Source organism: Schistocerca americana, chromosome 2 (genome assembly GCF_021461395.2).
Source record: "Schistocerca americana isolate TAMUIC-IGC-003095 chromosome 2, iqSchAmer2.1, whole genome shotgun sequence".
Taxonomy (NCBI): Eukaryota; Metazoa; Arthropoda; class Insecta; order Orthoptera; family Acrididae; genus Schistocerca; species Schistocerca americana.
The window spans coordinates 1,004,837,271-1,004,851,211 of record NC_060120.1 but is presented as its reverse complement, the minus strand read 5'-3'; positions in this window follow the sequence as shown (position 1 = coordinate 1,004,851,211).

Sequence of the window (13,941 nt, the reverse complement as noted above, 5' to 3'; positions counted from 1 at the left end):
CTAGACACCCAGCTTGTCCCTCTTTGCACGCAGTATCTCAGGTGGGGAAAGCGGTAGGGTTGCAACTCTTCACATTAAAGTTCTGTTTCCTGTCAGAAGAGACATCCAAATCAGGATGGCCATTGTTCTGGTGTAATTTAATGTGTTTCATGTGTGAAACAGCCACACTGATGCACCTACTCCAATCAAGGGCTCTCACCACAGGCACCATCCAACCGCACCAAAGGCTATGTGGCAAAATGGCCATTGCCAGGAGTCCTGATATACCATAAATACAGGCATCTATTACTTGGCATGAATAGTGGTTTTTCTTTTTTTTTTGTGGTTTTAGGGCGCACAACTACAGTGGTCATTAGCGCCCAGACTAAGTTATGAATGCACTGCGAGGCACAAGGTTAGAACAGCAACTAAAAAGGACAACACTATAAAAGGCACATTAACAGGCAAGGGATTAAAAGAAAACAGCATAATCAAATGTCCTTAGACAGGTTTGTCAAGTGGATAAAACGAAGAACGCAAGCAGCTGCTCCTGGGTCATCCGCTAAAATGGCATCCAAGAGTACATGGCAGGCCAAGATCAATGCGTAGTGTATTAAAATTCGGACAGGATGTTAAAATGTGACGTACCACCAGCAATTGCCCACATGGGCAAAACGGCGCCGACGCAGCCATCAGCAGATGGCGATGGCTGAACCAGCCGTGTCCAATTTGTAACCGGGCGAAAACGACCTCCTCCCGCCGAGAAGGGCGTGAAGAGGTCACCCAAGCCGTGGGGAGAGGTTTCAAGGCCCGAAGCTTGTTTTCAGTAAGTGTAGCCCAATCGGCATGCCACAGCGATAAAATGCACTGACAAATTACCCTGCTAAAATCAGGTGAAGGCACACAACAAGAAGCTGTCCGAGGCTGGAGGACCGCAGCCTTGGCTGCGGCATCTGCAGTTTCGTTCCCAGGGATACCGACATGGCCAGGAACCCACATAAAGGTAACCGGAAAACCGTCATCCGCCAGCTGCTGAAGAGAGCGTTGGATCTGGTGCACGATAGGGTGAACCGGATGCGGATCGCTGAGGCTCTGGATGCCACTCAGAGAATCAGAGCAGATGACATAAGCAGAATCTCGGTGGCGGCGGATGTAAAGAACAGCCTGGTAGAGGGCAAATAGCTCAGCTGTGAAGACCGAACAATGGCCATGGAGCCAGTATTTGAAACTGTGTGCCCTAACAATAAAAGAACACCCGACACCGTCATTGGTCTTAGAGCCATCTGTATAAATGTAGATCATATTAATGAACTTCAAACGAAGTTTGACAAACCGGGAGCGGTATACCGAAGCTGGGGTAACCTCCTTTGGGAGCGAGCTGAGGTCAAGGTGAACACTAACCTGAACCTGGAGCCAAGGTGGCGTTTGGCTCTTGCCCACTTGTGAAAGGTTGCAGGGAGTGAAAAATCAAGGTGCTGAAGGAGGCGATGAAAGCGAACTCCAGGGGGTAGCAGGGCAGATACATACAACCTGTATTGACGGTCGAGACAGTCGTCAGAAAAGGAACAATAAGACGGGTGGTCGGGCATTGACAATAGCCGACAGGCATACCGACAAAGCAGTACATTGCGCCGGTAGGTTAGTGGCAATTCACCGGCTTCAGCGTGAAGACTCTCAACGGGACTAGTATAAAATGCTCCGATCGCAGGACGTAACCCCTGACGTTATATAGAGTTGAGGCGGCGTAAGATGGACGGCCGTGCAGAAGAGTATACAAAGCTCCCATAATCCAGCTTTGAACGGACGATCAACCGATATAGGCGAAGTAGGACGGTTCGATCCGCTCCCCACGATGTACCGCTGAGAACACGGAGGACATTTAGAGAATGAGTACAACGGGCAGCCAAATATGACATGTGGAGACCAGCTAAGTTTCCTGTCAAATGTAAGACCTAAAAATTTTGCTGTCTCCACAAATGGGAGAGCAATGGGACCGAGATGTAAGGTCGGTGGGAGAAACTCTTTGTAGTGCCAGAAGTTAATACAGACCGTCTTCTCGGCAGAGAAACGGAAGCCACTGGCAACACTCTAGAAGTAAAGACGGTCAAGACAACGCTGAAGACAGCGCTCCAGGAAACATGTACGCTGCACACTGCAATAGATGGTAAAATCGTCCACGAAAAGGGAGCCTGATACATCAGCTGGGAGGCAATCCATTATTGGATTGATCGCTATGGTGAAGAGAGCGACGCTCAAAACTGAGCCCTGAGGCACCCCATTCTCCTGGCAAGAGGCATCGGAGAGGACAGAACCCACACGTATCCTGAACTGTTGATCCATTAAAAAGGCACGAATAAAAAGAGGGAGGCGACCGCAAAGGCCCCACATATGCATGGTGCGGAGAATGCCCGCCCTCCACACAGGTGTCATAAGCCTTCTCCAAATCAAAGAACACAGCTACGGTCTGGCACTTCCGCAAGAAGTTATTCATAATGAAGGTCGACAAGGTAACTAGATGGTCAACAGCAGAGCGGCGCCTACGAAATCCACAGGGTACGAGATTCGAGCCGCCAAACCAAACGAGAGTTAACCATTCGTTCCATCACCTTACAGACACAGCTGGTAAAGGAAATGGGTCGATAACTGGAAGGCAAGTGCTTGTCCTTCCCCGGCTTAGGAATTGGGACAACAATAGATTCGTGCCAGCATGTGGGAACATGACCCTCAACCAGATGCAATTATAAGTACGAAGAAGAAAACTTTTACCTGCAGGAGAAAGGTTCTACAGCATCTGAATATGAATAGAATCAGGCCCTGGAGTGGATGACCGTGACCGCGCAAGTGCATTTTCGAGTTCCTGCGTGGTGAATGGGGCATTATAACTTTCATGATTCGAGGAGCGGAAGTTAGGTGGCCTTGCCTCCTCTGCCTGTTTTCGGGAGAGGAGGGCAGGGTGGTAATGAGCGGAGCTCGAAACCTCTGCGAAAAAGCGGCCGAAGGCATTGGAGACATCCTCAGCGGCCACAAGGACATCATTCGCGACCGTCAAGCCAGAAACTGGTGAGTGGACCTTAGTGCCAGATAGCTAGTGCAGGCTACCCCAGACAACAGAAGGAGGAGTAAAACTGTTGAAGATGCTTGTGAAAGCAGCCCAGCTGGCTTTCTTGCTTTCTTTAATAACAAGAAGACACTGCGCAAATAATCATTTATAATTGATGCAATTCGCCATCGTAGGGTGGCGTTTAAAGGTGCGTAAAGCACGTCGACGAGCACGTAAAGCGTCTCTACATGCTGCGGTCCACCAGGGGACCAGTACGTGACGTGGAGAAGAAGTAGTATGAGGGATGGAATATTCAGCAGCAGTGAGAATGACTTCCGTGAAGTGTGCGACCTGACTATCATAGCTTGCGAAGGTTTGATCCTGAAACGTCGCTCTGGAAGAGAAGATCCCCCAGTCTGTTTTGGATATGTTCCAACTAGTTGAGCATGGACAGGGGGTATGATGCAGGAGATGGATAACACAAGGGAAGTGGTCGCTCTAATACGTATCAGAAAGTGCGTACCACTCAAACCGGTGTGCAAGCTGGGTAGTACATGTAGAGAGGTCTAAATGGGAATAGGTGTGAGCTGTGTACGAAAGAAAAGTAGGGGCGCCAGTATTGAGGCAGACAAGATTGAGGTGGTTGAAAAGGTCAGCTAACAGGGAGCCTCTCAAGTAGGATGATAGAGAGCCCCAAAGGGGATGGTGAGCATTGAATTCTCCAGTCAACAAAAATGGTGCAGGTAGCTGAGCAATAATTTGCATCATGTCTGCCCTTGTAACGGCAGATGGCAATTGAGTGTAAACGCTACAAATGGAAAATGTAAAAGTGGGGAGAGTAATTTGGACGGCAACTGCCTGCAGGTCGGTGTGCAATGTGATGGGATCATAGTAAATATCATCCCGGACCAGCAACATAACCCCTCCATGAGCCGGAATACCTGCCACAGGGGGTAGATCAAAACGCACAGAGGCATAGTGTGCCAAGTCAACTTGATCGCATGGGTGTAGCTTCATTTCCTGGAGAGCTACGACGAGCGGACAGTCCAAGCATAGCAGCAACTTTAAGTCCTCTCGGTTGGAGTGAATGCCGCGAATATTCCAATGAAGAATTGCCATCGTGAGAAGAAAAAGAAAAAGGAGAAGCAAGAAGGGGTCATCTCGAAGGCCGCTGAGGGCCTGGTTTCGAGCTAGCACTGCCACCGCTATCAGTAGGCAGAGAGTCATCATCCATTTGTTCAATAGGTTCGTCGGCCATCTTGTTAAGATGGCCAGGAGGGGGAGCTTCCTCCACCGGTGAACGGCCAGATGTTCGGCTACCAGCAGTGCGGCCAGGCAAAACGGATGACGGCCCGGGGTGGCAACCGCTGGGTGGCGCAGAAGACAAAACGCGCCGTGGCGGAGAACTTTGCTTCCTATGAGCCTTCTTGGAAGGTCGATGGCTGGGAGTTCGAGAAGTCTTCACGGGACGGTTCCTTCTTGAAGGACCGTGCATCTGACTTCTGGGTCTTAGTCTTCGCAGAAGGTGATGAAGGTGCTTGTGTCTTATGGGTGATGGGAGGAAGAGGAGATATTGACTGGGTGATCTTAGCACTGGCCGAACGGAAGACCGTAGTGCTAAAGGTCAGATCGCATGTCTGTGTCGACACCTCCCTGGTAGTCCAAGGAGAGGCGAGGACAGTACTGTATTTCCCCGCTGGGAGCAGTGTGGGCTTCCTACTAGCAAATAGCTTGCGAGCAGCCGAGGTGGACACTTTCTCTTTGACCCGAATTTCCTGTATACAGCGTTCATCCTTGTAGATGGGACAGTCGCGGGAGGACGCTACATGGTCACCCTGACAGTTCACGCAATGAGGAGATGGAGGTGGACCGTCACCCTCATGGGCATCCCTGCCACAAGTGACGCATTTAACCGCATTAGAACAAGACTGCCGGGTGTTATTAAAACACTGACACTGGTAGCAGCGCATCGGTGTCGGGACAGAGGTGAACAGAAATAACCTCATAGCCTGCTTTGATGCGCAACAGCAGCTGAACACTATCAAAGGTCAAGAAAAGTGTCCGGGTCGGTACACGGTCATTGTTGACCTTTTTTATGACCCTATGGGGAGCCGCCATGCCCTGCTCAGCGAGGAAAGACTGAATCTCCTCGTCAGTCAATCCGTCAAGTGATCTAGTATACACCACACCACGCGACGAATTCAAAGTGCGGTGAGCCTCCACCCGGACAGGGAACATGTACAGGAGTGTGGCCTGAAGCAGTTTTTGTGCCTGAAATGTGCTCTCTGTTTCTAACAACAAGGTACCGTTACGCACCCTGGTACAAGACTTGACAGGTCCGGCTATGGCATCTATGCCCTTCTGAACAATTAAAGGGTTGACAGATGAAAAATCCTTTCCGTCCTCAGATCTAGAAACTACGAGGAACTTTGGGGCAGGCAGTAGTACTTTTGTCACTGGTGGCTGGTCAAGTTTCCGTTTTTGGGCAGAAGTTGAGAGAGAAGAAGAAGAGAAATCCATTGCAGAGGAATCCCCCATGATTGCCAGCATCTCCGATGGCGCGCTCCTTCCTTGTGGGGCCCCTCTCAGAGGGCGCTCCCGCCTTAGGCGAATGTTTACACCTCAGGTCACACCTCCCGAGAAACAGACGGATGGACCAATCGGCATGGTCGGAAAGTGTCAGCTCAGGCAATCACCCCTCCCTGGGCCTGGGCCTGGCCTTTACCAGGGGGTACGTGCGTGCCTTACTTGTCTACCCAGAGCGGGGAATTATGCGTTACCCCGTCACCAGCTACGCATGTGAACGTGAGGGTTGGCCTTCAGGCACGCAAAGAGAGGAAAGAAGAAGAGGGAGGAAAGAAGAAGAGGAAAAAAGGGAGAGAAAGGACAGACTATCTCAAACACCGAGGCGGAGACCATAGGGTGGACAAGAATGCAAGGAGAAGAAGGCAAGGTAAAAAGTAAGGAAGACAGTGAGAGAGGGAGAAAGACAAAGAAAGGAACCAAACAAAGGAAGGAAGAAACCAGAATAAGCGAAAAACCAAAATGACCACAAATGTAAGTTGTGGTACCGTCCGTCTCCGGGCGCAGGTGCAAACTACCCCCTTGAGAGGTAGGGACTCCTTTTAGTCGCCTCTTATGACAGGCAGGAATACCCTGGGCCTATTCTAACCCCCTGACCCGCAGGGGGGAGGGGCATGAATGGGGAGCTAGCAGCCTGGGCATCCTCTGTTGTCAGAGGACTTAACTGAAAGGGTACACACTGATCCCATCACATTGGCTTTTAGCACAAATAAGATCCTGCATAGATATTGTGCACAACCAGTCTTCAACTCAGCATGCTGTAGGCATTATTTAAGATGTTCTTCCTCAATTTGTCCACACAACAGAAAAATTTGTAAAATGACGATCAATCTCGGAAGGGGACCACAAATTACTTCAGTCAAAAGGTAGGTAATGAAAGAACGTTCTCAAAAAGCAAGGCAGAACCTAGGAAACAGCCATGTTAACATGAAAAGCTGTCACCATGGGAAACAGAGCAAGAGAAGGAAAGATAGTTTGATATGAGCAATTGCTGCACAGAAGAGAAACGAGGTGTTGCACTAACTGGTGGCCCTGTTCTCACCACCCAAGTTCTTGCCAAAGAGTCGTGAGCCCCCTGAACGGAGGAGGAGGAGGAGGAGGAGGAGGAGGAGGAGGAGGAGATCTAGGCTTCCGGAAAAAAACCCAGAAGGCGCGAGGAACATACACGTCAATCCAAAGAGTCCCTCTAGCCAGGGTAAGCCTTCTATAACTGAAGTGCAGTATGTTCTCCAGAGGTTGGCCACTAAAGGCTGTTCTCCCTCAACAACTATCCATGCCATCAGCACACAGCATACCTTGAGACTGATGTTATCATCCTTCCAACCCAGGTGGCTAAGCCAAAATCCCCATCCCTGTGACACACAACATTCCATTGCAAAGCCGTATGGTGGTCACAGAAGCATGCCCAAAGTTTACAGCTATGGAGGACTGGTGACCTCACCAGTACGCAGCGCAGCAAACCCGTTGTTGCCAAGCCGTCCCAGAAAACTAATGGCCATTCAGAACAGCCTAGGTGGTATGTCTGGTTTAATGAAATATATCATAGATATGGTGAGCATTATCCCACTTACTTCCCCCTAATTCTACAGTAGCCAACAGTCTACTCTCATCACCTCAGGTTCTCAAAATAGTTTGTACTTAACAGTTACTCAGCTCTTGTAAGGAACACACGCTACTTAGGGAGTCAACAAACTCAATCGCCCCTTTTAAATTTTCCCTACTTGTCACTTTACTGACAGGTTCTCTGAAATATCTCTGCATATCATTGATCATTTTTGCCCACATTCTAATCGGTTCCCCTTGCCCTTTCTTGGCTTTGAACTTTTTACATTCATAATAATCAATTTTTCTCTAACTGGAATAATTTTATTCAAGAACCTGCTAAACTTCATCCCAAGTACCCGTCCTTTCTCATACTTGCAATCTCGCCTTTGCCTATACAAATTTAAATAAAAGTTCATGTTCCTCTGGATTCACTAGGTCCAATGCAGAATCAGTGTGTTTAGTACAGTCCCTGAGGTCCTTCTCATTATTACCAAAAAAACTTTTCTGTTATACAGGGTGATCAGAAAGCCTCAAAAGCTTGTAACTGTGCTGCAGGGTAGTTTGTGTTGTGAAGTAATTGTAAAGAAAAAACTTGATATGTTACATCATTTCCAAATTGATTATTAGCAGTGAAATTAGCCTGAGGCCATTGTGTGCAAATTCATTTAGCCTGCCACACAATTAGTGTTAGTTCTTACAGCGCAGATGACAGCGCATGAGACTGCTCGGCCTTTGGCTCAGGTTTGATCCTTATTACCACTCCATGTCCAATTTTTGTATCGCACTCTTGTTCAGTTTTAGGAAACCGAATGAAGAACAGATTTGGCGACACCATCTCTAGCGAACAGTTTAAATTTTCTGTGTACAGTGGCCTGATTGACTAACTTCAATGCCAATAACTTGGAAATGGCACAACATACTGAATTTTTCTCTTAACAATTATTTCTCAGCACAACTTACCCTACAACACTCTTACAGGCTTTACAGATTGTTTCTAAACATTCTGTCTACAGTGCTTCCTTAGCACTATAGTACTTCTACCACTTGCAGATGAGCTTACTTCATTAAATAAGCCTTTCAACCAGACAAGATACTATTCTAAAAAGTTGCAATGTCTTAATTTACCTCCTTGCTGTGTTGCACTGTGACAAATCATGCTGAGCTGGAATGAGGTGTGTCACTGTGCACTGCAATGAGTAGGCTGCTATACCCTTTGGACAGTGTTGGTTCCTCACTTGCTGCAGCTGCTCGGGGCCCCAGTCTTTGACCCTAGGACATCCTGCTGCCACCAGTAATGCTCATCACCTGCTGATTATTTTTATCAGCACACCACTCTGCTCAGCCACGAGACATTTCGGAAGCATACTCTTAACAGTGCTTTTCTGAGGTCACTTCTGTAGCTGTTACTGGCCTCTATTGTTCTAATCTCCTTCAGCAAGAGAGATGAGCCACCACAACTTTCATGCAGGTGCTACAGTCACTGTAGCAACACCTATCAATTTCTATGCACAAGTACCCCGCATTCCTGGCATTTATTTATGTCATATAAATTTATGTGAATTTTGCACGGGATTGATAAACGGGGGTTTTTGCTAACGGCAATTCAGCCATTTCCCAAAATGTGAGGAATACTTACTTGTCTGGATTAAATTTCCTGAGGTGGGAGATGTCCCATTTTGCAAGTGGAGTAGATGTAATCAACTCGAAAGATATAATTAACTTCTAACCCTTTTGCTGCTACAGATGTGCCCTCTCCATTCCATGCTGAGGTGGCGCTTCTTATGGCTGTATTGCTCATGAAACACTGGTGGCTATGCTGAGAGGCAACATTCCAGTCGAAATGAAATACTAAACCCATTTTTCGAAAACTATAAATAAAAAAAAATGATTTTTGTACATATTACAGGGTCATCTTCACTCAACAAAGGACTGAATTTCTTTCCATTATACATTATACTTACTGTGCTGCATCAAATTAAGTAAAACATTACACAAAATTTTAAAGTATGTGCAGAAGTAAAAACGCATTTCATAACCTTTAAGTATTCTTGATTTTAGCTCAGACATTGCAGTGAATAAAATTTAGATAAGATATGGAAATTTTGTTTAAAACTGAGAGCAGAGTGATATCTCAATGGGTTCAGGAGTTACTCGATTTTATATGTGAAGGTCTGTAGGGCACAATGCACTCAGTTCTGTCTACGCAGACTTGCCGACCGCTATGAAATACTTATCAATTTTTAAGAAAATTATCATGTGACAAAATCTGATTTTTTCACATCTTCCAGTCTGTTATCTTCACTTCATAACACAGTGAATTTCTTTTCATTATATGCCACAGTTACGAGGTTGCATCAAATTAAGAAAAACACTATGAAGAATTTTAAAAGATTTTGCAGAAGTAAAAATGCACTGTTTGAACATTGCTTATGGTTTGATTCCAGTAGATAATATACCAAACTTTTATTCAAGATTGAGAGCAGTAGAATACCCCATTTCATTTGCGACTTGTTGTGCTTTAAATCTGAAGGACGGTTGTGCGCAGCGGTCACAAAAATTGTCATATCTTATAAACAATTCGATATATCGAAACGAGGTTTTTTGCAAAAGAAAGCACACAATAAGGCATATATGTTGTATAATAAATACTCAAAACTTTTATATACACTGAGATGGAATAACTCATTCACAGGAGGGAGAAGCCAATGGCACAGTATGCATTCAAACATCTCTATCACTATAGGAAAATCCAAGCAGCGCACATAGAAGTGTTGTCAATTTGGAGGAAAAGATGGTAAATATGGGGTATTTGACAAGCACAGCAGTGACTAAAATTCATGTTTGGTATTGGTGCCCTTTTTGGGGGGGGTCTGCTTCGATATATTAAGGAAAATTTCAAAATTTTTCACTATCATAACTCCCAAATTATACTCTATAGTGGTACATCTATAATACTTTTACAATAATATAGAGGCATCTGGAGAAAATATGTATAAATACCTCTCTTGTGATTGTGGATTCTTTAGTGCATGAGGGGAAAGAAAGAACCTTTCTTTACATTGTAAGAGTTGAGTAAGCCTTATTTCATTGTATTTCTGATGTTAGCACTCACCTTACATACCAACAATAATCAATAAGAATGAAATTACAATGAAATCCAGGCCATTAGCTGCTTACAGGTGTTGATAAATATCAACAGGGACAGTTGAAAATGTGTGCCCTGACTGGAACTCGAACCCGGGATCTCCTGCTTACATGGCAGACTCTCTATCCCACTGAGCCACCGAGGACACAGAGGATATTGTGACTGCAGGGACTTACCTCTGGTATGCTCCCCAGGAGACGCACACTTTAATCTTACTGTCCACACACTACATTAGTAGTGCCCCAGCCCACTATACTCATTACTCGCGGTAGTCAATCTACCGATTACCGTAAGAGTTTGAGCAGTGTGAGTGCATGCGCATTGAAGAAGATCATTGGCCGGTAAGCCTGATCTATATGAAGATGGCATCTGTTCTTTCGGACACATTCAGCACTACAGACGTAGTGTGTGGACAGTAAGATTGAAGTGCGAGTCTCACAGGGAGCATGCCAGAGGTAAGTCCCTGTAGTCGCAATATCCTCTATGTTCTTGGTGACTCAGTTGGCTAGAGCGTCTGCCATGTAAGTAGGAGATCCCAGGTTTGTGTTCCAGTTGGGGCACACATTTTCAACTGTCCCCGTTGATATTTATCAAAGCCTGTAAGCAGCTACCGGTCTGGATTTCATTCTTCGAGTGCTGCAAGATCACTAATGGTATCTGTTCTTTCGGACATACCATCTTCATATAATCAGTAAGAGCTTTGCTGAGTAGATGAACATGATTCCCTCTTGTATTCCACCACCTATGAAGCACTCTGAACTCCCTCATTCTAGTCTAAAAATGAAACAAGTAAGAAAGTTACAACAACTGTATTTACTGCAAGTGCAAAATTAACAGACATTACAGAGCATGTTAAAATGCAGCAAATTTTGTGAACCTTGCGGAAGTTCTCATCAACGGAACTTCTGTTTAAAACAAATGCCAATAAATCATCAGAAGCAGGAATCTGCACGTTCATTGCTGAACTCAGTTCATTTCTTTTATATAATCACTCATCAGAATTATGTAAAAAAAAAAAAAAAAAAAAAAAAAAAACAGTTTCCAGTTAGCAAATATGTGAGAACTCCACTTGCACAGAACTAATTGCAGAGAAATTTTCGTAAATATGTTAGGTCCCCACTTTTTGGAAATGTTGAGTAAAGATTTTGGTGAAAATGGGTTCAGCTTAATTATCAATTAATCAAAAGATATATCCATTACATAATTAACTGGCGTTTGTATACGCTATTTCAGCGTGTCAATGCAAAAACTAAGTGAGCATTTTCTTGGGTTTGGTGGAATTAGAATGTGGCAGAGCTGAAGCCATTGTTCATTCAATAAAAGCTTTCTTGGAGTGTCAAGCTTAACCCAGAAAATATGATTGGGGTCATGGTTGACAATGTTTCCGTAAACACAGAGATAAACAATAGTGTATATGAGAGGCTGAAACGATATTTAAACTTACCACGCCTGATTATGATGCGTTGTGTCTGTAATTAACTGTAGTTAGCAATCTCATGCAACGGAAGAGATATTGCTAAGAAATATTGACTTTTTGGTTTTACAAACCTACAACTTATTTTATTCACCAAATAGCAGAGATGCTGAGTCGCAGATAGGCACAACAAAAAGATTTTCACACTAAAAGCTTTTGGCCAATGGCCGCACGCGCACACGCACACACGAGGGAGGGGCTGCGCAATCTGTGACATGGTGCCCTAGACCGCGCGGCCACTCTGCGCAACAGGAAATAGGCTTCCTAACAGCATGCACATCCTGGGAGGAGGGGGGAGGGGGGGGACATATTATCTGTAAACAAGGTTCTCAAGTCTCTTACAGAACCGATTACTGAATTACCTGAAACATATGGTTATATTAAGGCTGACGTAACTGCATCCATCATCAGACAGTGACGGAATATCAGTTTTATAAAATGGCACAACACAAGTAATACAGTGGATTTTTGGGCTGAAGTAGGTGTTTACAAAGATTCCATAGGCATGAATTCCTTTCACAACTTTTGGTGTCTTACAATTGATGTGGAAAGGGTTTTCAATTAAATGAGCTTTGTGAAATCAAAATTGCATGTTGTTGTTGTGGTCTTCAGTCCTGAGACTGGTTTGATGCAGCTCTCCATGCTACTCTATCCTGCGCAAGCTTCTTCATCTCCCAGTACCTACTGCAGCCTACATCCTTCTGAATCTGCTTACTGTATTCATCTCTTGGTCTCCCTCTACGATTTCTACCTTCCACACTGCCTTCCAATACTGAATTGGTGATCCCTTGCCTCAGAGCATGTCCCACCAACCAATCAATTCTACTAGTCAAGTTGTGCCACAAACTCCTCTTCTCCCCAATGCTATTCAGTACCTCATTAGTTATGTGATCTACCCATCTAATCTTCAGCATTCTTCTGTAGCACCATATTTCGAAAGCTTCTATTCTCTTGTCTAAACTATTTACCGTCCATGTTTCACTTCCATACATGGCTACACTCCATACAAATACTCTCAGAAACAACTTTCTGACACTTAAATCTACACTCGATGTTAACAATTTTCTCTTCTTCAGAAACACTTCCTTGCCATTGCCAGTCTACATTTTATATCCTCTCTACTTCGACCATCATCAGTTATTTTGCTCCCCAAATACCAAAACTCCTTTACTACTTTAAGTGTCTCATTTCCTAATCTAATTCCCTCAGCAGCACCCGACTTAATTTGACTGCATTCCATTATCCTCATTTTGCTTTTGTTGATGTTCATCTTATACCCTCCTTTCAAGACACTGTCCATTCCGTTTAACTGCTCTTCCAAGTCCTTTGCTGTCTCTGACAGAATTACAATGTCATCGGCAAACCTCAAAGTTTTTATTTCTTCTCCATGTATTTTAATACCTACTCCGAACTTTTCTTTTGTTTCCTTTACTGCTTGCTCAATATACAGATTGAATAACATCAGGGAGAGACTACACCCCTGTCTCACTCCCTTCCCAACCACTGCTTCCCTTTCATGTCCCTCGATTCTTATAACTGCCATCTGGTTTCTGTACAAATTCTGTGTTTTACCCCTGCCACCTTCAGGATTTGAAAGAGACTATTCCAATCAACATTGTCAAAAGCTTTCTCTAAGTCTACAAATTCTAGAAACGTAGGTTTGCCTTTCCTTAATCTATTTTCTAAGATAAGTCGTAGGGTCAGTATTGCCTCACATGTTCCAACAATTCTACAGAATCCATAATTGCATAACAGGATTAATATCAATATTCTGAACTCAATTCTTACATTAAGAAGTGGGCTGAAGTGCACAGGAAAGTGTTGTCATTATTATGAACTACCAGACTCCATGTTGGATTCGATAGGTACAATGTCAAGTTACATCAGACAGTCTGCTCCTGACAATGAAGCAGCAGGATCTCATCAGTCATCTTCAAGAATGGAGGAATATGAAAGTGAGGATGAGGACTTGATGTAAGTAAGTTTTAGAAAACACTTCATTTTAGGTAGTATATGATTATCATTATCAATTTCATTTAAATATAACATGAAATTTGTTATTTTATTTGTTTCTATATTTGTTTTACATTGGGGTATTTTGATTAAATATGGTGACTTTTTAAACAGCTTTTGGAAGCTTTAAGTATCACCAAACTGGCAACACTGCATGTGTAC